Source organism: Maniola hyperantus, chromosome 9 (assembly GCF_902806685.2).
Source record: "Maniola hyperantus chromosome 9, iAphHyp1.2, whole genome shotgun sequence".
NCBI classification, from domain to species: Eukaryota; Metazoa; Arthropoda; class Insecta; order Lepidoptera; family Nymphalidae; genus Maniola; species Maniola hyperantus.
The window spans coordinates 11,711,089-11,737,220 of record NC_048544.1 but is presented as its reverse complement, the minus strand read 5'-3'; the positions used below and the strand labels follow the sequence as shown (position 1 = coordinate 11,737,220).

The following is a 26,132-nucleotide window of genomic DNA, read 5'->3' as shown; positions in this document are numbered from 1 at the left end:
AATATAGTAATTATCGTTATTGTATCATCCGAGAATGTACAAACGCATCGATAAAGACCACAGGAAAGTTGTGGATTAGAGTGCCCAGTGAAATAAATATACGTAACACGCGAAGACTTGCTTAAAGGGATCCTATATGACTAACGAATGCAACCCAAATTTATTTTTGCAAAGATTACTTTGTTGTAAGTCTTACTTAATAACATATTCAATTTATAAAGAGAAAACGATGATTTTTTACGTTTACTATAAGTTTTTAGAAATATATAAAAACTAGCTTATGCTCGTGACTTCGCCCGCGTGGACTTCATAAATTTCAAACCCCAAGGGGTGGAATTTCAAAAAATCCTTTCCTAGTGGATACTTTCTCTTTACCTACAAAGAACACACCCACCAAATTTCATGTATCTAGGACCAGCTGGTTAGATGTTTAGGCTGTGCGTTGACATATATGTTAGTCAGGACTTTAAATTTTATATATATGGATACTACGTTAGTCCACGCGTGACATAGGGATGACATTTCTTTGTTTACATATTTAATGACGTCACATCATGGCTGACAGCGTTTTCTGCATTTCAAATAAAAATAAAAACTGTATTTTTTAAAATTGGATTTATATATCCATCCTGCGTTTTTAATAATTGTTATTGATATATTTCGTTGTCTTAAACAAAATTCTATAATAAATAATCATTTATTGGACGAAATTAGATATGAGTCAAGTAGCCTATTAATATTTTCAATTTCAAAGTAAGATACCTATACCAAGTGGGGTATCACATGAAATGGTTTTACCTGTACATTCTATAACAGATTTTTATTTATTTTTATCCATAATAGTTTTTAATTTATCGTGTAAAATGTCGAAAAAATACTACTGTAGTACGGAACCTTCGGTGCGCGAGTCTGACTCGCACTTGGCCGGTTTTTTAACTAAAAAACCGGCCGATATGGCCTCAATATTAAACTACTCATATTATACTGACGCTTAGTAGTGACGGCTAGGACGTGCGGGTGGCGCGTAGACCTCCAATGAAACCATTACCAAGCTTTTTTATCTATTAAGAGTAAAAGCAAAAGTTTAGGTGGGATATAAAAAAATCACGATTGAAAACACTTTTTGTACATTGGATGAAATTTAATTATAAAAGTAGGTAGGCTATTGATAACTCTGCGACCAAGTTTTTTTATTTGTTTATCTATTAGATTTAGAGCCTATACGCACGGTCGATAGTTGCCCGGCAACTCGTCGACATAATCTGTAATTTATATGTAGGTACCTATGCGCACGAGGTACCAGCCAAGTAACCTCCCCGTGTGCCTGAGTATTGAGAGTCCCTTTCGGAACGTTAGGCGGAAAGAGCAGGGCTTGACCCGGTGTACCCTGGTTAACACTTTCTCTTCATGGGATAATGTTGCCATGGCTAATTGACCTGGAAGGGAGGGGGTGTTGTCCGCGCGTCCCTTTGACTGTCTCGAGCAGAAAGCGCAGTAGACGCACCCATGGGGCATAGCCCCAGGAGCAGAGGCTGTGGTTGTGATGAGTGGTTGGTGATGAGTGTTTCATCACCCACTCAATTATTGGTTGCCCCAACGGTCTCTCGTCTGTCCAGTTTGGTGACGGGCGAGGGAGATGTTGAGGATGGGGAACGTGGAGAAGGAATTGCCCTCCCCGCGAGCCCTAGCCCTCGGGAGGACCTGTGGAAGACTTATATTCACAAAACCAACTTGTTGAGAGTGTAACAAGGCATTCGTTTATATTAATAAATAAAACTTATAGAACTGTACTTAATATAAGTATGTACTCTGAAGTAGGATATATGGCGATTTAAGTAATAAGTGCGCATAAATGTCTATTTATGTCGTATGGTAACGGCGTCCTGGCCAAGTGGACAGCGCGTATTATGCAAGTGAAAGATTACGTACGGTTCTTGGCATAGAAGGAATTCTACATGAGAGTTGCATAATCTAAAAATTCTCCTGTAAATCAAACACTTATGACTTATGATACAAAGAATGTTAATAGGAAGTTATGTAATAAACATTATGGTATTGGCATTTCTCGGAAATTTAATAGACGACTAACAACCGGTAATCGGAAGCAAGTTATGGCGATTAGGTATGTCGTAATAAACGTTTGGCCGAAATGTGAATTATTAGGGTCGAAACCGAAACATAAATAAAGAATTACGTCGATTACATAAAAATATCTACTTTAATGCCATTGATTGCATTCTACTTTCAATAAAATGTAAAACAGTTACTGATAGCTTAGAAGAGCTTAGAATATTTTGAACGTTTTTTCCAACATACGATAGAGATCTTTTTAATACACATCGCTCAACCGATTTGGTATTACAAAATCCAATCTCGTCTAATCACTTGCTAATGATGTATGTAAGAGTTAGCATACCAGTTTAATATGAGATTTAAATTGGACACAGTTTGTGACGATGATGAGGCAATTTGAGAGCAGGGCTAGCAAATGCGGCCTGTAAATTGCTGTTATCAATATGTTAAGTATAGCTCACCTGCTCTTCCACTTTGGGAGTGCCAGTGCCGATGGCTAGGGTACCGCTATCGACCTCGTTGTCGCGTTCGCCGCGCCTGGCCGGCCGCACTGGGCACACGTTTTTCACATTCTCAGGCAAATTCATCCTGAACTGTTTAGGGCCGCTGAATATTTTGCAGTCGATCTCATCCACGCTGCTACGCCCCGGACTTCTCTCGTGAACGTTATCGAACACCGCATCGTTATCATTCGACGCATCATTGGAAACGTGACCGGAGTCGTCGCTGCAGTCAGAGTGCGTGTCAGAAATCTTCTCCTCCGAATGTTTATGCAGAGCGAGTTTATTCGCTTGAGAACACGTTTTTATATCGTCTCTCGGTTCGATGCATTTTATTTGGCGGCCCACGAGTGTGCTCAAATGATTGTGGAACGTAGTGTTCGCCACGCATAGCTCTTTGTGGACGGGTGGGATTACTTTGCAGTTAATGAAATTAGCGAAATCGGCCTTGGATTCCATTGCTGTTTGAAATTCCAACTTTTTCACGATGTACTTGACAGGCGATAGTATTGAATTAATCCCTTGCGGTTCGATTTCGTGTTGTTTAGGTTCGGGTATTTCTAGGCCGACATCTCTTTTGTTGTTGATTTTTCTCTGCTGGAGCTTAGCGCGCACTGCGTTTATTTCGTCGGAGTAATCTCTCAGTGATGCTTTAGGTGATAACGATGCTTTTTTATCGACAGCATCTTTCTTGGTTTTGTCAAATTGTCGCTTTGTATCTGACTTTAAATTGAGTTGCGATTTTTGTCTTATTTGTTTCATTTGTTCGAATTTTTCGGTGGTTTTTCGAGAGGCAGTAAGCTTCTTTTTGTGAGCACACTCTCTGGCCTGGTCTACATTATTTAGATCAACCGGAGTGGGCGAAAAAAGCGCTCGTGTACTGCTAAACTTATTTTGTGACATTTGACTCCTGATCACCGGGATCTTGCTGGGAGATCCCGCGATAGAAGTACTCGACTTAGTTCTCTCCAGGTTAGGTGAAATCATGGATTCATTTCCTAATTCCCAAACACTTTTAGCTTTCTGCATTTGAGATTTAGGGACATTTTCTATTATATTCCTTGAGCAATTCGGTTTGGATTTTTTTGGGTCACTGACCTTCCTTTCGATCTTTTTAGGTGACGGTTTCGTTTTCGATACCACCGGTACTGGTGTGGAAGGTGGATTAGATAAAGTTTTTTTCAAGATTCTTGTTTTCACGTCCATTTTTTTCAAATCGTCGCTTTTGATACAATTAGCACGAGGTGATGTTTTCGAAGAAATTTTATAGGTTGCGTACTTGTCAGGATTCATTTTTTCGTTGGGTAAACAGGTGAGCGGTTTTAGTGGTCCGCTTAGCTCCTTTTCCTTCATGTCGTCAAGATTCCACAAACTCGTGGTTTTGTCTATAGAATTATTACGCTTCACTTGATTACGCGTTCGCCTTTCTGTTTCAGGATCTGAAGTAGTTTTCTTTAAAATGCAACGTGACTCGATTATGCTACAAGTTTTTGATTTCTGTAATTTTGGAACCACGAACTCGCTCTTACTTGAATAGATTATGGGAGACAAGGATAAATTTGATGAAAACTCACAAAGTATTTTATCGAAAGATTCCAAGGCCTTATTTAGTTTTGATTCCGATTTTGTTTGACTTGCCTTCGATTTAGTGCCTACGATGGTAATGTTTTCATAAATCGATGAATATCCTTTGGCGGTTTCGTCCAGCAAATTCTTGTTAACATTCAATATATCCGCAGGCACTAGGTTTATGTTCTCGTATGTTGGGTGTTGCCCCTTTAAAATGTCCGGTGTCTCGTCCACAGAATCGCTAACTTTATTTAACAACTTTAGCACGTTATCACTATTAAGTTTTGCAGGTTCACTGATCCTCTTTTCGAGGCAGGCAGCAATCGCGGTCACTTTGCCGCCTTTGTGCTCCGTCGAGGGTTCGGGACCGACTGAAAAAGTCCTGTAGAACTTTTGCATCGCCCCTTGAGCGGGGGGTGCGGCCGGGTGCTTCTCGGTCGGCTTCTGCCCACCGAATATACCGAATACTTTCACTGCGGGCATATCGCGGGCCCGGCGGGCGGGCGGTCGCAGTCGCGAGGCGTGGATGCGCGCGCGCGAGTCGGCGTACGGCGTGCATGTGCGCGAGCGCAGCGCCACCCGCTGCCGCGCTATCAGCTCGCGATAACACGAAAGTCAATGTCACTTAGGCTGCAATTGATGCAACAATACACAACCTGCAGCACCCATCGTATAGCAGTTTCCCTTGCGGTATAATATGCTGCTGCCTTACTCTTTAACTATCTGATTGCAAATTGAGATAAAGGTAGGAATAAAAATAATCAACATTGTGGGAAATTCCATTTAATGTTATCAGTGAGCTCGAAATACCAAATACAAGTCATTACATAGTCATAAACCATAGGTATGTGTGCCGGTTGCATAATAAAATAGCAATACGGTTATGCAAACAGGGTTACATAAACAATTAAACGTTACTACGAAAGTATTAAAATGCCATCGCAACCTAAAAATCTAATTCGTTTTGGAATCCCGGTTATCCCGTTACTGATCGAGACGAGATGTCAGTTCAGAGGATATTCGTAACCCGACTCTTGTTATTTCAGTCGAAACCATACGAGAAACAGATGTACAAGTCAATCATTTGAAAAATTTAACATAAAAGTTACCTATAGTATGCGACAAATTGAGATGGCAATCGGGTTGAGGAGGCCCCGCACACCCACACAGCCTCCACGCTAATCCTGTGCGGGATAGCGCGGGTGACATTCGAGTGTGCGGGGCGTCCCCGCGCCTCATATCCCGATTGCCAGCTCGACCTGTCGCGTACTATAGTTTGATAGACGTGTGGGGCCCCGTTGCAACAGCGCATATCAATCGATTGCACTGGTTACGCAACGTTTACTCAAGGCGGTATTGGATGGGTAACCAACTTAAGAAGTCTTCCGTGCCTCGGAAAGGATATGAAGTCGTCGGTCCTTGTTATTATTACTACCATTTGATAATAATAGTTCATCAAACGTAAGTGTCGAAAACATATTCTTGTCGAATCGTATGGCGCGGAAGGCTCTGGACTTGGGAGCCACTGTATTATTAACTTAAGAAAACTGTTACCATTATGTACTTATTTGAAAAGGGGCTACGACCTTCAGTAATGAGAAATACCATACAGAGAGTAAAATTAAATACTTAGAGCCTCAATAGCTCAACCGGTAAAGGAGTGGACTGAAAACCGAAAGGTCGACGGTTCAAACCCCGCCCGTTGCACTATTGTCGTACCTACTCCTAGCACAAGCTTGACGCTTAGTTGGAGAGGTAAGGGGAATATTAGTCATTTAACGAAGCTAATATTCTTTAAAAAAAAAAACTTACACTAAACCAGCTGTTTCGACTCAAGTATAAAAGTGATAAATAAATAAATGAAAACTTTTACAAGTACTTTTGAATCGTCAAATGCATCTACCACTGGTTCTAATTTGCTTGATCAACCCATCACCGGCCCACTACTGAGACGGGTCTCCTCTCAGAGTGAGAAGGGTTTAGACCATAGTCTGCCACGCTGGCGCAATGCGGATTGGCAGACTTTACACACCTTTGAGAACATGGAGAACTCTCAGGCATGCAGGTTTCCGCACGATGTTTTCTTTCACCATTAAAGCAAATGATATTTAATTGTTTTAAAAACGCACATAACTCCGAAAACCCCCAACCTCCCGAAAAGAAGGCGGACGTCTTAACCAATAGGCTATCATTGCTTTTTTTACACTTTTTTTATTAATTTGTTTACGTACAGACGAAAATGCACCCATGTTATGTAAAGATCGAGCATCGTTATGGTAGGTATAGTCAGTCAACTTACAATAATTATTCTATGGAATAAGTATACCTACCTATTAGTGCTGGGTTAAAAACTTCCGTAAAGAAAAATAACTGAAACTAAAACATCACCTACCTGCCAATAGCGACTTCCTTATATGAATGTATTTTAAGTAGTTCTTAGTGTTTCTATATAAGCGTAGTTTCTTTCTTTCCCGACCTGGCGTGAAATGCACTTAATGAAACTAGAAAATTATCTTTGTATTTTCCTATAATTAACTTTATTTGTACACTTGTTAACTCAGTCTGACGTGAAAAATAGTTATTAGCCGGAATTTTTTCAGTATAAACACAACATTAACAAACTTTGTCGGTAAACTAACAGCAACTCGAGATCAGTACGGTTCGTATTGAGTAATTTTCAAAACATTTCATATTCTACGCTCTTCACTACGCTCCGCTGATTTTCTATGTCAATGTGTAATCGCGACTGAAGTCGGTAAAATGTATATTATAATGTATATCTCAAAAAAAAAATGCAAATTGCAAGACCGTCAATTAAGGGGTTACAGTAGCAACTAATTGTATTAAGGCGTATCAGAGATACTTTGGAGGCGTGAAATCGTGTCAATTAAACGATTAAGGCAATGTTTTTAAAAATATAACCAGCAGTTCTCGACCGTAATCGTCTGTACTGCTACCAATAAAAGAAAATTCGGTCAAGTGCGAGTCGGACTCGCACACGAAGGGTTCCGTACTATCGTACAAGATTACGGATGGATAAATTTATAGCCTATGTTGCTTTAATATTATTTACTAGATGGTGCCCGCGACTTCGTCCGCGTGGATCTAGGTTTTTTGAAATCCCGTGGGAACTCTTCAATTTTCCGGGATAAAAAGTAGCCTATGTCCTTACCCGGGATATAAGCTAACACTGTACCAAATTTCGTCAAAATCGGTTGAACGGTTGGGGCGTGAAAGGCTAAGGCAGACAGACAGACAGACAGACACACTTTCGCATGTATAATATTAGTATGGATTTATTTTATTTTTATTTTTCATGTACCGAAATTGTAGTTACATAGTAGTAATGAATTAACTTACATTGCAAATGCTATCTATTATCAGTAACAAGCGCATTATGAAAAAAAGTTAACGATTGTTTTGACATTATTAATTAATTAATAATTGTTGCAACTTGCATCATATTAATACAAATAACTCGCTCCCACCAATTCATTACTTTGTCGTAAAATGTCTTTTACTTGCTTTTAACTGGCCATTTGCATTTTTAAAACAAGTAAAGTCATTTTTATGTACCAAACGCCCGGAACCCGTCCCATTACCAGAGATTATGAAATAAAAAATGCTAATATTTTGTAATAAAATTGTTATAAAATTAAAAGAGAATGTTTTTCGTACTACATTGTCAACTTATAACGTTTATGATAAATAATGATGCTCTTTTAATGATGTTCATATTTTAACTCGTATAATTACATCGAGAATATTAGCTACATTTTTATTTTTTACATAAAAAAGTAATAATGTATTTTACATTTTTATAAGATTAAATAGCATTTGAAGGTTTTTCAAAGCAGCGATATAAACTTGTAAACAAATTGAATTGAAAGTTTGTACAGTTGGTCTTGGCACTTGCGTGAATGTTCCTGTACTATCGACATTACAAATTCCAATGCACTAGTAAGCTTTAAAAAAAAAAAATTCAACCAATATTATGTACATTTCCTTTAAGTTTCCGATCACTGAGGTTGAAACATAGCTAATCTATGTTTTAAGCAATTAAATACCTATCATTTGATTTAACGACGAAGGAAAACATCATGAGTAAACCTGCATGTCTGAGACGTGTGTGAAGTCAGCGAGCCGGCGCGTCGCGGCGATGGGTTGATTTGATGGGTTGATCATGATGATGATAAATCTGTAATCTGTGGGATATGAAAAAACAACAACCGACAACACTTCGAGTAGGTTGTTACAGATCTGTTTCCGACTAAACACATCTCTTTTTACTATAAGAACTTACGCTATGTATCATTTTACTATTTTACTATGTTCCAGATGTAATTCATTAGAACTTACTCATCTAATACGTGTGCAAAGATCTTAACGACTTAATGACACAAATTGGTCGTCTGGTGGCTTAATTGGATAAATTCAAGCCGACGCGGCGCGTGCGCGAATTGAATTCTCTTCGACAAATTGAACAATTACGTAATCAGGCTACATACACGCACAGTAAGGCAGTGTGTTAGTTTTGTCGATGGAAAACTCAACCGCATTGCTCATGGAAGATCTACTCTTCACATTCGTATTCCTCATTGCTGAGAGTCGTGACCACTTTCTATTAATCATAAGATTGCACTAAGCTATGGGGACTGAGAAAATGCTGATGGCGAATTTGTTTACACCAAAAAGCTTAAAATTAAAGTAAAAGAAAAAAAAAACCGACTTCCAAAGTTACTTCAAAATTGTTGCTTCTGCACGTACGTGCAGGTAGGTATGTTGAAGTCAGGCGAGTGTCACCTGTCAATTTCTAGTTTCTTTATATGCATGCTCCCCCGCAACGTCAACATACTCGTACGTGTAGAAGAACCAAAAAAATATTTATGTACTTTGTAGTGCCTTTGGAAGTCGGTTTTTTGAAATAATATTTACTACGCTATCCGTACTTCCATACTATAATATTATAAATACGAAAGTGTGTCTGTCTATCTGCTAGCTTTTCACGGCCCAACCGATTTTGATAAAATTTGGTACATCCTTAGTTAGCTTACATCCCTGATGGGAAGGATTTTTAATAACCTAAATCCTCGCGGACGAAGTCGCGGGGATAATCTAGTTCTATATAGATTTACTTTATTTCTTGCCTTCGCTTCGCTTTAATAAGCCGGCAGGGCGATTCAGAACCCTTCGATAACATATCGATTCGATTTGGTATCGATCTCGTATCGAATTTTTTTTGTCGTGCAATTCAGAACGTTTGATAGAAGGATACGATTCGATGTCGATTACGGTATCGTTATCGATAAAATACAGTGCGATTACATGAGCATTTACAAAGTATGCTATTTTACCAAAATTTTACTTGTTTTTAAATTCATGTTAAGCATTAATAAATTACTTTTAATCATCTCGAAGGCGACTAAAGTAATAATTTAAAATGATAACCTAATAAATTGTTGATTTCAAAAGAAAAACATCGAAATATAGTTACTACTACAGTTTTAAGTTTTTATTAAAGCTGTCCTCGTAAATACCACACAGGTGTCAAACATCTGTCAATCAATTTTAAGTTTGAATTGTAAATTTTTCGGGCGGTTTTTAGAGTTCCGTACCCGAAGGGTGCCAACGGGATTTTATTACTCCACAGTCCGTCCGTCTTTCAGCGGTCTGTATCTCGTGAACTATAATAGGTAGAGAGTTGAATTTTCCTTGAATGTGTATTTATTTCTATTGCCAATATACAACAAATAATAAAAATTTCAAAATGGTCGCAATGAAAATCTAAATATATAAAAGAAAAAGGTGTCTGACTGACTGACTGACTGATCTATCAACGCACAGCTCAAACTACTGGACGGATCGGGCTGAAATTTGGCATGCAGGTAGCTATAATGACGTATGCATCCGCTAAGAAAGGATTTTTGAAAATTCAACCCCTAAGGGGGTGAAATAGGGGTTTATATTTAGTCCACGCGGACGAAGTCGCGAGCATAAGCTAGTAATTTATATTTCGTCGCTTCACTCTTCCAATTATCAACCTATTTATTAGCCGACTTCAAAAAAGGAGGAGGTTATCAGTTCGTCGGAATCTTTTTTTTTAATAGCCGAATGAAGCGATTCGTATAATTAACTATAGCTTGTGCCCGCGACTTCATCCGCGTGGGCTACACAAATTTCAAACCCCTATTTTACCCCCTTAGGGGTTGAATTTTTAAAAATCCTATAGCAAAAATCCTGTAGGCATCCGCTAAGAAAGGATTTTTGAAAATTCAACCCCTAAGGGAGTGAAATAGGGGTTTGTAATTTGTGTAGTCCACGCGGATGAAGTCGCGAGCATAAGCTAGTTAAAAATTAATAAAAACTCTAGTACGATGGGACGGAATTCCGTACCATTCCACGGAACTCTTCGTGTGTGAGTCTGATTCGCACTTGACCGATTTTTTTATAAATTATAAAAGTCTCAGAAGACTTGTATAGTCTTCATTTCATCTTCTTAAGACTCCTTAAAATTGTGGCCCCGAACATTTTTTTTACGAAATAACAGTATCTAACGCGGTACGTAGGATATCCGATGCCCTGTAGCTTTCGATAAGTAATCATCCAAAATTATCGGACGTTCGGATACTCTTATTCGATTAAGTTGTTGTGAATAGCGTTTGATAGCTGCAATCGTACGATATCTACGTAAGTTCGATTCGGTTTCGGTTTCGACAACTTTACTGTCGATACGGTTATTCTGAATTGAAAATACATCTTATCGTACGACAACTTACCGAATCGATCGATAATTATGTTATCGAAGTGTTCTGAATCGGCCTGCCGAATCGAAAAAAATAAAAAAAATATAAAAATACAAATAGGTAATTCCATAGAGATGAGAGAAAGTTATTCGTACGTAGCTTTCTCATTATTTATTATTTAATAATAAAAACCAAGTATTTATAGTAATCGCCATGTTGTTAGCTAGTCTATAGTCTCGGAGTTGTCAAGCTTTTTATTAATTGCCACACAAAGGAGCTCCCACGCATTTCTCTGAACGAAAGTGATCACACACTGACTGGAAAACCTATTCAATCGCGCCAGCTAAGAACAATTAGGAGAATGTAATCCAAATTGACGCTTTTTGAATCCAGCTGTGTATATGGTATCAAGTTGGATAAGTAAGGTTAGGGATATACCTAAGGTTTAAATTGTATATCATCTTATTATATTGTATAGATCAATTATTCTATTTAATAAAAGATAATAAGTAGTAATTAATAGAATAGAATAGAATAGAATGTTTTTTTTATTCATGTAAACTTTTTACAAGTGCTTATGTCACATAGTTTTAATTTACCACTGGTTCGGAATGCCGTTCCTACCGAGAAGATCACCTAATCAATATCAATTTATTTACACTTTACATTCTGAGAGGAGACCCGTCCTGCAGTCTCTGTACCAAACGTCAAAATCGGTTAAACGGATGGGGCTTTAGAATGGGAACTCTTTAATTTTCTGAAACAAAAAAATAGCTTGTGCCTTTCCCCAGGATGTGTTCGCGTTTATTAACAGGACGCGTGTTCTATCGCCTGTATAATGGGGAGTGCTCAGAAGAGCTTTTTGACCTCATTCCACCCTCTTTTTTCTACAACCGCACGGCGCGCCACTGTAAGGAATTTCACCCTCACCACCTGGGTGTCTGGTGCACTTCGACCGTCCGCTGCGCCAGATCCTTCTTTCCACATACGTGCAAACTGTGGAACCAACTCCCATCGGCGGTGTTCCCACTAGATTATAACATGGGGTTATTCAAGGGGCGGACCAACAAATTCCTAAAAGGCCGGCAACGCATCGGCGGTTCCTCTAGTGCTGCAAATGTTCATGGGCGGCGGTAATCACTTAACATCAGCTGACCCGCCTGCTCGTTTGCTCGCTATATCTATTTTTTAAAAAGCTATCTTTGTACCAATTTTCGTTAAAATCGTTAAAACGGATGGGTTGGCAATTGTGATTTAAGTATGAAAAAAAATTGAGGAAATCGTGCTTAATTTGCATGGTTGAACTTTTCTTGCTTAGCTCTAACAAGTAACAGCTAGTTGGAAACAGAGTTTAGTAGTAGGTACCTACAACAGATATCATCCCAAAAATTCTAATTCTGAAACGACATCGTAGCTTTTTATAAAATCTTCAAATAATTTTAATTTAAAGCTACCTGCTACTCCATTTTATGTTAAGTCCATCATTTTATAGGCTAATTTCTTTTCTTTATACTATGTATGATCATAATAATTATGTAGTTTACATGTACATTAGTCGCACATAAAATAGCTATCTGTGCATATTACCTACCAGTATATTATGATCGTAAAATAAATAAATGTGTATGTCACAGAAAGTTTGTTTGGTGGATGTGTATTCAACGTACGTCGCACTTTATGGTCAACGATTACGTTTTGAATATAAATTTTTACCAGTAGGTACAATCACATAATAGAGCACGCGTTTTGATTGTGTGTCAGTCAGTTGAAATTCTAAAAGGGGGTAGTGGTTACGTTCGCAAAATGTGGCAAATATTCTTAACACTCGTTAATCGTAAATTAATAAAATATTTTTATTTTTATAAAACCAAGCAAAGGAACAGTCGGTCACTCGAAGTTTTACCGCTGAAAATTTGCAGCATCAGAGGAGAAACCGGCAATGAGTTACCGGGTTTTTAGAACTTTTGTAGATTCACCCCAATGAATAAATACTTTCGACGGGACTTGCTTCCACAATTTCCGTATAATTTATATTCCAGACATTAGCCAGACGCAGCCAGACGAGGCTAAGGCAGATTAAAGTTACCATAGATGGTTTTAGTATTCAGTCAGCGAATAAGCCGTTAAGTTCCGTGTTTATGTGGTACTTCATTTCCAATAATGTCTCTAACCAGTTTTATTACTTGCAGCTTTTCCCAGAGATTTTACATTCAACTTTATACTGAGCCATTAGATCGAACGGGTATTCACAGTGTAGACGAAATGCCCGGTTCACATTATGCCAGTGGTTTTAGCAACTTGCAGCAAGTTGTTTAAGCCACTGGTATTATGTGAACCGTAATTTGACCGCCGGACAAGTGGATTCGTTATTTATTTCATTCATTTATAGTACACTGTTTTGATAATGGGATTTTTAAAAACTGAACTGAAATAGTAGATCGTATATTATTCCATTCACCGAGCCATTATGTATACCGAACTGTGCACTAAAATGACATTAACAAAATTGATATTCTGTATGATCAAGACTCTAAACTCTTAGGGTGAGATCTATAGAGCGCACTCTGACTCTGCTTAGACTTAAGACAGAGTAAAAACGAGACAGAGCTATATCTCTCACATAAATCTGTCTCGTTTTAACTCAATCTTAAGTCTGAGCAAAGTCAAAGTGCGCTCTATAGATCTCAGCCTGGATTGAAGGTCGTGCTGGATTAGGCGCGCCGGATTAAAAAGCAGCATTTTGTATTTTAGGTTCTGGAATAGTGTGTGTTTTGTATTTTGTAAGTTTCTGAGCTGGATTGCTCACCCAATAATATTATACTGGAATCAAACCTATGTTCATATTGTATTCCAATGGTAAGACAGCGTACTGGCATACTGGAATAATGTAAGACAGCCGTTATACGCTATAAACCTTGCGACTTACGGATAAACCTGTCTCTTCTTCTTCTCAATCGTTCACTCTTGACAGAGTGGTCGTGGCTATGAATTCCTCACTGCTGCTCGTGCGATCTCCCTCCAGCGACTTCTATTGGTGGCATTATGTGCACACACGGAGACAGGTGTGCTTGTTGCAGAGCGGATTAAGTCCGTCCACCTAGTTGGGGAACGCCCACGCGGACGTGTGCCCTCCACTCGACCTTGTACCACGAGGTGTTCGATGGTACCACTCTTCCTTGTAATGTGCCCAAAGAACTTGAGGATTCGCAATTGTACAAGTGACGAAAGCCTCTGATTTATTTTTAGTTCTTTGAGGATGGAGACGTTTGTACGATGTGCGGTCCATTTTATTCTTAAGAGGCGTCTCCAGCACCACATTTCCAGAGCGTCAATCTTCCGCCGGTCGGTTTGTCTTAGGGTCCACGTCTCAGCCGCGTATAGAAAGATCGGAAAGACAAGACATTTCATTAGGCGAACTTTGGTACTTTTTGTAATTCTTTTGTCTCTCCAGATCTTCGATAACTTCTCGACGGCTGCTCTAGTCACGGCACAGCGTCTTTTGATTTCGGTCTCACAATTCCCGTTATTAGTGATAGTGGAACCAAGGTAGATGTAGTTAGGAACCACCTCACAGTTATTGATTTGAGTTATCTCAGGTCGGTTATTAGTTTTCCTATCGACTATCATAAACTTTGTTTTGTCACGATTGATTGCAAGTCCAAAATCAAGGCTAGCATCCTCAAGGCGTTTGAGGAATTCCCCTATATCCTTCTCAGATGATGCGAGAAGAGTGGTATCATCAGCGTATCGAAGGTTTGTAATAACTTGTCCCCCTATTGAAACACCTTTCGTCCATTTATCGAGCACAATCCGCATTATATATTCAGTATAGATGTTAAAGAGTAGTGGTGATAGAATACAGCCTTGCCGAACTCCAGTTTGCGTCTTTAAAATTGCCGAATCCATTCCATCTACCCGAACAATCGCAGTTCCATCTTCATATAGTCTCCTTATTAGGTATACGAGGTGTTCAGGAACGCCCATTTCCAGCAGTACTGGCCATAGCTTGCACCACTTAACCGTGTCAAAGGCCTTACGGAAATCAACGAAGCAAATGAAGAGTGGTGAGTTGAACTCCCTGGCTTTTTCTATGAGTTGCCTTAATACCAGTATTTGCTCCCGAGTCCCTTTTCCCTTGACAAATCCAGCTGTCTAGCTAGCTGACAAAACCTGTCTAGCTAGCTTTAATTTGATTGTAAAAACTACCACATCTCTCAGACAGCGAGGCAAAAAACTATAGTTGAATTATCCATGCTCTTGTCACATCATTCTTGCCAATTAAAATATAAATATTTTAGTTATAAACGAGCAGTTTACGTAAAGAATCGTCATTTATTAGATCAAGGGGGCCTTCCCGCGATTCGGCCCATAATATAACCGAGAATTTGGTGGGGCCATGGGAGGTGGAGGGTTGTACGTATTATAGAAATCAATGTTTATATGACAGGTGTACCTGTAGGTGACCTGCAAGAGTTAGTAAAAAAATAATTTGTAATCACATTACGTGTGTGGGCGACTAATCGTCTGGTCTTTCCAAATCAGGGTTAGCTCTAGATCCGTAAACAAGAATTTGATATGAGCGAATTAAGATGCGAAGTAGAGCTGTGAAAGTCAGAAATCATTTGAAAATCTTGCTTCCGCCTACGTGCGCCTTTTTAATCTTATTGTTTATCTTTTATTGCATTCTATAGTGATGCTATAAGAAAGCTCAGAGTAAATCAGCCGGCGATGGAGAGAGTGATGCTCTGGGTTTCTCTATATACGTGATCAAATCATAAATGAGGAGTTCCGGTAAGAGAACCAGAGTTAGGTAGGTACTGACATAGCTTAACGAGTCGCGAAGCTGAAGTGGCTATTAAAGGAGGACAGATTGACGTTGGGGTGTCGCAATTGTAACTCCGCACTGGAGTCTGGGAGACGCACGCACCGTCTATCGATTCCTAAACTAGGCGAGGAAACGAGTCGCTACTAGACAAATGTGGCAAGACTGGAGTGTGGAGAGAAGTCCCTACGAAAGATCTACGTACAATAGTGGACAACAGACGTTCAACAATTCAGATGACGAAAACGACATCCCCAAAACAAAACATAATTCTAAAAATTGTTGATTGTTACACAGTAACATAAAGTCGGGGTTCTAATGACAGATTTACACGATGGCACATATTTAGGCTCAATGCAAGTGATGATACAGTCCAAAATGGAAATCGAACTTTGAAGAGAAACGTTATCTTCCCTTTGTGGCTATTTTACGGCGTGGTTAGAACATAAAGTCACTTAACGGTTTTTGTTAGGTTGAGAGGAGTCCGATTTTAGAATGCTTGCTTGTACTAGTATAGATTGGCAATCAAGACCTTAGAGCTTAGCCAAGTAATTTAGTGTTTTAAACTACATCAGCTATAATAAAGGGAACACCAGTATGACTGGACGCGGTAATAATAATAATATGTATAGTTCGTACATTTTGAGATCTCACTCGCCATTTTAGCTTTATGTGTCAACTGCCATGTCAAAAGTACGCTTCACCTTTAAATCTTATATATATAAAAGGAAAAGGTGACTGACTGACTGACTGACTGACTGACTGATCTATCAACGCACAGCTCAAACTACTGGACGGATCGGGCTGAAATTTGGCATGCAGATAGCTATTATGACGTAGGCATCCGCTAAGAAAGGATTTTTGAAAATTCAACTCCTAAGGGGGTGAAATAGGGGTTTGAAATTTTGTAGTCCACGCGGACGAAGTCGCGAGCATAAGCTAGTAAAGGACTAAAATCGTACATGACAGTCGACGCATAGAGCTAAAATGGCGTGTGAGATCTCAAAATGTATGCATTATAAATAACTGTACTCATAAAAGTTAAGCAAAGAAGTGAATATCGAGCGGAAACTTAAAATTAAATTCCTTTCGAGCCGTCCACTAATTCTGAAGTCAAACAGGAAGAGCATTCGGTATCGTTTGGCTGACGAAGATTTATGCGTTGCACGCGCCCAACACTGCCCGGCGAGCGTCGCGTCTACATCGCGTCGCTTTGAAAAGAGAAATATATCTTCATAGCTATACACTAGACAAGGACGGAGCCAGGGATACTCTGTGTAACAATGCACAATGGGATGTCATGGGAGGGTGCTGATTTTATTCTAAGAGTTTTTTGAGGGAAAAGATCCGATATGTACTAATAGAGCTTTCCATGAGAGGTTTGTTCTTGGAGTTTTTTTTAAATTTATAGAATAGCGCTTGACTGCAATCAGACCTGCTGGCAAGTGATGATGCCCAAGATGCCTTATTCACTCCTAACTTGAAACTCATATTACAAGTTTTTAGGGGGTAGGTACGCCTGCAAAATAGCTTAGACGTACACAACACAAGTTGTAATGGATGGGCAATGCTGAGATTGACTTTGTAAAAAAAATTAATTTAGTTGAGCACCTACCCTGGTAGAGTCACTTTATAGTGTACCCACTTAAAGGTTAGGTACATTTTTTTAAGATTGCATTTGAGTTCCAAAACTTATGGGAAGTGACGACTAGGGTGATGATTAATAAATCAGATCTTGATCAATGTTAATAGTTCATTTTATTAAATAGTCAATAGTTTGTTTAAACTCAGTTCCAATTTTATAATATTACTTAAGTAGTACTTAAACACAGCGTCATTAAGATGATCTGCACTGGGGTACTTATTGGGGCTAGAGTCTGGGGGCCATGTCCATCCCTAACTTTCCTGGTTACGTACCTGCACACAAGGTAACTGCATTAGTTATAGAACTAGAAGGAAATGTAAGCAGAAAACCCAACGGCCTACATGATTATTTTAAATTTAGCCAGCCCCGTACATTGAACCAAATTATAGTTGCGTACATTGATTTAATTTGCCGTTTGAACATTTATTTATGTGATGTCGAAAAGTCATGTTCATTACATTTTCCTTCCAACTATTTTGAAGTAAAATTACCGCGGGAATAGGTATAGTTCGCAGGAGAATCTGATTTTCGAGCCGATGGTAGAGCCTTGACATGTCATAAAACTCACAATGAATTAATGTGAGATAATATTACCAATTGTTATTTATGACTAAAATCATGACTAGGAACTTTTTGATTTTCCGGGACAAAAACCCTATTGCCCGAGATGGAGGCTATCTCTGTACCAAATTTCGTCAAAATCGGTTAAACATATAGGCCGAGAAAAGCTGACAGACATGTATACACACTTTCGCATTTATAATGCTAATAAGTATGGATTATTGAAATCTGTCTATTTGTGCAAAAACAACATGAATATTCGTGGTCCACATACTCGTAACTCTCTTAAGTCAAACCTACTAAGTTAGCCGTAAGTTTCTAAACGATTGTTTTAGCCACTTTAGCATTCTTTGAACTGTACCGTTACTTAGTGACAGTAGCTTACGTACAAACTGGTTTGTATAAATCACAATGTGCGTGTCAAAATAGATTACGTGTTCTGCGTATATTTTGAATACGCAAATAGGTAAGTACATAATACATGTATTTTGAATATAAGCGTACAGTATTGCGTACAGCGTTCTTTTAATATTGTATGAATGTATGGATATGGATTTATGCCTATGCGTAACCAACGTCACAGTTCATAGACAGACGTAATGAATACGAAAAGTACAGTACGCAGCAGAAAGTAATGTACATCGACCTTAAGGAGATAGCAGATTTGTAGAGCATTGTCAATACAAAGTCGAAATGTCATTTTAAAGGCCGATGTACCTACATTACTTTCTGCCGCGTAGGTACTGTGTTAATCGGCCTATGTCACTCTCCAAGTCTTTGAATTGTATATGCATGCAAAAATAGGGCGATCCGTTGTTGCGTTTCTAACAAACTTACGCACGTTTTATACGTCATACTATACTTATAAATAATATAAATACATTAAAAAGTATAAAGTTTATAGACAGGATAGGGAACATTTATATTGTTGAATATTTCAATTGTCAAAAGTCGTTTGAATGCGAGCTTTCGTGTGCTCTAGGCCTAACAGGTGACTGGGGAAATGTCTAACAAATTAGTGAATGATGAGTGTTCCCTGGCCGGTTCAACGCTCTGCCCACAACTTATTAACATTCAACGAGCCGCCGCTGTCATCTGTCAGTACTGGGATTCCTCATTCATTGTCCTCAGTATTATTTACAAAACTTTAGGGCAAACAGAAACTATGTTTAAAAACCGGCCAAGTGCGAGTCAGGCTCGCGCACCGAGGGTTCCATACTACAATCATATTTTTTCGACATTTTGCACGATAATTCAAAAATTACGTAATATGATGCCTAAAAATAAATAAAAATCTGATTTAGAATGCACAGGTAAAGCCCTTTCATAATATGATACCCCACTTGATTAGTTATCTTACTTCGAAAATTGAAGTTCATGACCACAATTTAATTTTTTGTGTGATGTAATTCACGGTTTTCAGATTTTTCCCCTTATGTCTGCTAGACCTACCTACCTGCCAAATTTCATGATTCTAGGTCAACGGGAAGTACCCTGTAGGTTTCTTGACAGACCGACAGACAGACAGACAGACAGACAACAAAGTGATCCTATAAGGGTTTCGTTTTTCCTTTAGAGGTACGGAACCTTAAAAAATTTGCTTTTGAGGGACAAGATAGGAACTTTTGGTACCAAATATTTTAGTTTAAAAAAAAAAATTACAATTTAAAAGACGTTAGTACCAAAAACGTGGACACATGGAGATGATCTTCCTTGAGACCGTTTTCCTTCCACGTTGGAAGGAAAACGGTCTCAAGGAAGATCTCTGGTCATGGTCTAGCCAAATCAAGGAAGCCGGTTTGGTGCTCTAAATGATGATCTTCACCGTATGACCAGTGATGGGACTTTTGACATGACAGTTGACACATAAAGCTAAAATGGCGCGAGAGTTCTCATTGTGCACGGACTATACCTAAGTACATTGACCTAATAAATACTCCAAGTATCACAGGTGGGGTTTCGACATCAATGCCCAAGACGTATTATACCGACATAAAACTGACATGTTATAGCAATGAACTTGATTCGAACACGCTGGATTAACCCCACAGAGGTGCAATTGCAATTTGTAAGCGCAAAGTGACAGGCGTATGATTTATGCGAGGTTCGATTCCCGGAGAGAGCATTCGTGAGTGGAGTTGCACGCTCGTTTTCACCACAACGACGACGTTGCGCTTTTCCCGTGAGATTGTAATCTACAGATATTCGTCGAAAGGTATGAAGTCACACATAAAAAGAAAAGTAGTTTACCTAACTCCTGCTACTTTCTATGCATGATAGAAGTACCTTCATTTATTTTAATAATGTACGCATGAGTTAATTTTTTAATAATCCATACTTCATCATCATCATCAACCGATAGACGTTTACTGCTGGACATAGGCCTCTTGTTGGGACTTGCACACGCCACGGCCTTGCGCCGCCTGAATCCAGCGACTCCCTGCGACTCGTCTGATGTCGTCCGTCTACCTATCCAACACTGCGTCTTCCGGTGCGTGGTCGCCATTCCAGCACCTTGAGATCCCAATGTCTATCGGTTTTACGAACTACGAGTACATATGTGCCCTGCCCATTGCCACTTCAGCTTCGCAACCCGTTGAGACTTGAGCTATGTCGGTTACTCTAGTTCTCCTACGGATCTCCTCATTTCTGATTCGATCACCAATCCATACCTACTAATATTAAAATGCAAAAGGTGCCTGTCTATTACCTATTCATGGCCCATCCGTTTAACCGATGTTGATGATATTTGAGACAGAGATAGTTTGCATCCCGGGGAAGGAAATAAACTATTTTTATTCCAGTCCTAAATCCATACAAACCGAATCGCGGGCATCATCTAGTGCATAATAAAGTAATGTTACCGTGAAATAATTAGACTTTTATAACAGTATTTCTTGTGCGCAAGTTTGGCGTTTTCTCCCTTGCCACTTAAAAATTGTGATAAACTTAACACATTTCTACAATATCAAACAGTTTTTGCATTAAAACTAGCTCGAAGAATTAAAGTATTTCATGATGAATGAAAGACATTCATTAGAAGGCATGAAATAAAATGTTTTTAACAACAATGTAACGGCAAGCTATGAATGAAATGACGTCATCTATAAACTGCAGCGTCGCACGTCGTGACCTATTGGACAAAATAAACAATGAAAGGTAAATATTTACCTGAGATTGAGCTAGGTCAATAGACAGTGCCTAATACCTATCTTACGAAATGTGCGTCATCATTCATAGTTACAAGTTCATGTTTTCACGTCAAATAATGTTATAGAATTTTAATAACTGATTTTTCCAACCGATTCTTATGAAACTTCGCACACAAAATTTCGTTTCCATGACAATTCAAAATTCGAATATTTCCTAAAAAAGAAAAATTCTTAGTTAGTATTTATTAAATAGAGGGTTATTTGTTATTAAAGGTATAGCAAAGGTGTATACCTACCTATAGTACGCAACAGGTCGAGATGGCAATAAGGGTATGATGTAGGGCATCTACCTTTCTTACGTATAGTAGGAACTAAGAACTTTTTACCTAGCAATTATAATTTTGTAACCGATTTTCATCAAGTTTCCATGAACTCCGCGATTGGTCTCTCTAATAACGGTAAGCCGCATCTTATCAGCCAACCACAACATTTCCATAATGGAACTTTCTAAGAGCTTGTAAAATTTAGATGCACAAGATAGAGGAGTGGTCAAACGCTGTGTACAATCAAAGGTATAAGAACAATTTTATGGGAATACTAGCTTTTGTCCGCGATTTCGTCCGCCTAGATGCCCAGAGTGGACCGGAACGGATTATGTTTAGTCAACCAATCAGATTTTGAGCGGTAACGATATAATTTTTACACATCATCTATTAAGAATCTGCTGCGCGATTGCGGGAGAATGACAGCTACAATGTCACGATCGCAATCATCTCTGACTGGTTAACGTTCGCGCACTATTGGCTACAATGCATTGTTGCAACAAGAATCGCACAAATTCAGCCAATCAGAACAATTGAGATTGTAATAATGATTGATGCAGGTTTTAGACAATCGCCCTCCTGATTGATCTGCTTAACCTACATCTCCGTTCATATCGTATAGATACCGGGTGTTAAACTTGTAATTAATTTCTCATTTTCGCGTGATATAAAGCAGTCTAGAATACTTTTCACATATTTAGCCTACAAAAGTTTTATCCAAATTTGTACAGCCGTTTCGAAAATTTGTCCAGCAACAATACAGACAAACTAAAATTTTAAAATTGGAGTTTGAATTTTGGTAACGTGCAAATAACCATAATACCTATTTTTAAGTTTAAAAGACATTTTAGCAGGTGTTTTGAAATTACAGACGGACAAGTCAATTTATTTGTATATATTGAACCTATGCTAAAGAGTTAATACCTATGAGTAGGTATAGACCTATGCCTAATGTAATAAAGATAATTATAAGTTTGCAGTGTAGGTATCTAAATATATCGAAGGTAAGAGTAATGCCATCCCGATTATTCATGCACTTTCACACCAGTAGGTCTAGGCAGATTCCAAGTTTGCTAGCTTGCTAGCTAACAGGTCTTAAAAATGGAAAACTCTACCTATGTACAAATTGAACTAGGAACTGTACAGTACCTACTTTATTTCTAGTTCCTATGTATAGTTCTAGCTGTATATTTTTTCAGTCTATGGACATGGCTGCTTTCTAGCCATTCTGGATGTAAAGATTTTCTTGCATTGCTTGGTAATATAAGGATGCTTTAGTTCCATCCCAATTATAATATCTCAAAATGTTATACAGGAAACTTTGAGGATTTGATACTAATGCGCAGCGATTCTGGGCATAGTGGACGTAAAGATTTTTGCCATTGCTTGTGTAATGTAAGGATCCTGTAGTTAGTAGTTACTACTTAGTTATGTTACAAAAGACCATACGAAATTTTAGGATTCGACACTCCTGCGCAAGTTTTAACGCCAAAATTTTAAAGCACAACACTGACCTCTATGGTACCTTTCTAAAAGTTTCAATCACGCTGCGAGCGCCATCTTTGAGACTTGTCTTGAACATGGTCATTGGCTTGCTTGTCAATGTACGAATTCTTACATAGATGGCGCTAATAGTATAATTCATTAGGAAAATACACACGAGCAATTTAAATACATAGGTACAATAAAGTGAAGTAAAAATCTGAAAAGGTACATTTATAAAAATGTATCTTTGTACATATGTTTGTTGTTGGGACTTTCGGGAAAGTTTGTGACAATACGATCAATATAATAATAAGCAGTGGAGCACGAATCGTTCCCACAAAGAGGCATTGCAAAGCAAAATAACAATAAATAATTAATAGCATTACAATTATTATGTTGACGTAGTCGCTGTATTTTTAACAGTTAATCCATATCCATACTAATATTATAAATGCGAAAGTGTGTCTGTCTGTCCGTCTGTCTGTCTGTCTGTCTGCTAGCTTTTCACGGCCCATCCGTATTACCGATTTCTATGAAATTTGGTATAGAGATAGCTTGCATCCCGGGGAAGGACATAGGCTACTTTTGATCCCGGAAAATTAAAGAGTTCCCACGGGATTTTTAAAAACCTAAATCCACGCGGACGAAGTCGCAGGCATCATCTAGTAAAAAATAAACAATTAAATAAAAATAAAGTAAGAAGGTATTACTTATAACTTACAACTCTCTTATTTTTAGTTGTGCGAAATATGAGAATATAAAAATAAAGCCATTATATTTTGGTCCTATACAGCTATCAGATGTCTTTCAGGAAGGGAGTTTCATCTTGCACCATTTAACAACCGGTGAGAACTGAATAAGGAAGACCCATATAGCTCTAGAACCTTTGGTCCCAAGGCACACTATGTTAACCACAAACATGAACATTTAGGTATATAGCTGACGCTCCCCCATTAGGTAGACGGGTGATCTCAAGCCAGTTGCTGGATGCAGCTGGACACGAGCAGCACAAGGCCGTGTTGCAAAATCATTGCAATATACCTATGCCCAGCAGTGGGCGTCGCTCGTTTGAATCGATGACGAAGAAATAATCTAGTAGTAGTAGTAGTAGTAGTCTTATATTATAAATGCGAAAGTGTGTCTGTCTATCTGTCTGCTAGCTTTTCACGGCCCATCCTTTTAACCGATTTTGACCTTTGGTACAGGGATAGCTTGCATCCCTGGGTTGACATATTACTTTTAGGACTTTTAATCCAGGAAAAATCGAAGAGTTCCTACAGGATTTTATAAAAAATCTAAGTCCACGCGGACAAAGCCGCGGGTATCTTCTAGTTAAAGATAAAACTGTTTTGAACGGACAAGTATAAAAAAGGGTTATAAGTATAACAACATTCTTTCGCTGAAAACGTGTTGCAGCCGAGGCGGTCGCAATGCGACTGAGCTAAAATAACCAAGTGTGACGTAAAAGATTCAACAGATTGCGGTTGCCAACTTGTCAGTCAAGGTATATACAGAGTGTTCAGTTTTTAACGATGTAATGCGACCGAATTAGAAGGTCGATATTTAACAATACGATGCAAAAGTTAAATTACATTGATGTCTATTTAAATATAGAAGTTAGAGTGAATAAAAATCCTTAGTTAAATAAAAAGAATAAATGCCTTGGAAGTTTAGAGTAGAGTTGAATTTATTACGAATCACAATAATTAGTAGTAGTAGTTTTTTATATATAAAAATTGTGAGCAAAAGAGCAGGCGGGTCACTTGATATTAAGCAACTACCGTCACCCATGAACATTTAGCTTCTTTGTAATGGTACGTTTAATTCATTTTGTAAGAATATTAAAAAATAAATAAGTACATGACTAAAAATAGAACGTTACGTTATTCCTTTCATTATTTCTATTACTCTTGCATCTAAATTGACGCCCCTGCTACCTGGTTTATCACAAAAAATGTAGATTTACGTACATAATCATGTCGATACAGTAGTTTGGACGCTGCTCCGTCGGCGCCCGAACACGACCCACAGCAGGAAGAGCGCCGCGGCGAAGTAGTGCATCCATTCCGGGACGGAGAAGTCCACTGCGGCCGTGGTGCATCTGTGCAAGTGCGGGCATTGGCGATGTGCGGCGACGAGTGTTACACTTGCATTCGTTACATGTGGTTGTTCAGTGTTTGGTTTATGACGTTACTAGCGACATCGCACGGGTGCAATGTAGAAACTAATGTGGTGTCAGTGTGGAGTGATTTCAATCGGTTGATTTCGTCCGAAATCTGAACAATTATCATCATATTTCAACAAAACACTATAAACTATACGTATAAACCTTCCTATTGAATCAATCTATCTATTGATGAAAACCGCATTAAAATCCATTACGTAGTTTAAACGATCAAAGCGTAGGTACAGAGGGACAGACGGCGGGAAGCGACTTTGTTTTATACTAGTATAGATTTCTTCGCTTGCATAGCGTCCGCTATACTTTAGTAATAAGTACGTCAATAAAGAAGCGATCTAGAATTCCTATAATTTATGTTTATTTATCTAGTTACTGATTTTATTTAGTAAGATAACTACTTTTCCTCACTACTGAGTTACTAATTTTATTTGATGAGTAGTTGTTATGCAATTATTGTTGCCCCTCATACAGAAATATGTGTAAATAAAATACAATTAAATTGAAGGCTCGTAAGACACTATGATCTGTGGGTACATATTATCAAATTAATGAAACGTAGGTAATTTTATAATGTATCTTTGTAACATTTTGTTCATAAATATTTATTATAATTATTTGATTTATAAAATATAATTTAGATTTAAATATTACATTCACAATTTAATCGAAGGCAATACTCTACGACTCAGTGTTCTTAAATCGGTCGCATTGTACCAAAAAGTCCACAAAAGCATCACCCTGTGAAGCCGTTAGCGGTAACGACATTCTACCGCGTGGGGCAGTGATCGCTGTTACATAACGACTTCTTCCGGTAAACAAGCGCAAATGCTACTCTATGCTTACTGAAACTTAATATTTATAGATTTGAATGCCCTAATAAGAATTTTTTGAAATATTGTATGTCAGATCTCACACCCGGCTTTACTCACGTGCTTAGTCGACGTCAGCAGCGACGCGTGCGCGAACTATTTCGGCCGATAACTTTTAAAATATTGGAAAAACCGGTTCATTAAATCGCCCATAAATCGTAAACGGTAAGTTTTACAAAAAAGTTTACAGGAAACAAAAGATGCAAAA

At 38.4% G+C, this 26,132-nt stretch overlaps 1 protein-coding gene across 7 annotated transcripts in view; it reads right to left on the bottom strand.

Annotated features, from left to right (window-relative positions):
- Positions 1–26,132, bottom strand: part of Mhcl (Myosin heavy chain-like) — a 234,596-nt gene that overhangs the window by 62,060 nt on the left and 146,404 nt on the right. The gene's annotated exons all lie outside the window — the stretch shown is intronic.